Below are 226 nucleotides of genomic sequence, written 5' to 3'. Positions count from 1 at the left end.
CCAAACCTTTGTCCACAAACATCACAAGCAAATGGTTTCTGTCCTGTGTGAACTATCATGTGTCTGTTTAAAGTTGACTTCAGTCCAAACCTTTGTCCACAAAGATCACAAGCAAATGGCTTTTGCCCTGTGTGGACTACCATGTGTGTGTTTAAATATGACTTCAATCCAAACCTTAGTCCGCAAACATCACAAGCAAATGGTTTCTGTCCTGTGTGAACTATCA

General features: G+C 40.7%; 1 protein-coding gene across 1 annotated transcript in view; it reads right to left on the bottom strand.

Annotated features, from left to right (window-relative positions):
- The window catches only part of LOC119413666 (zinc finger and BTB domain-containing protein 17-like), a 37,036-nt gene that overhangs the window by 2,272 nt on the left and 34,538 nt on the right, over window positions 1-226 (bottom strand). The window lies entirely within an intron of this gene.

This window comes from Nematolebias whitei, chromosome 8, assembly GCF_014905685.2.
Source record: "Nematolebias whitei isolate Nwh7 chromosome 8, NemWhi1, whole genome shotgun sequence".
NCBI lineage: Eukaryota > Metazoa > Chordata > Actinopteri > Cyprinodontiformes > Rivulidae > Nematolebias > Nematolebias whitei.
Note: the sequence above shows the minus strand (reverse complement) of the source record. Positions and strands in the feature narration are given on the sequence as shown.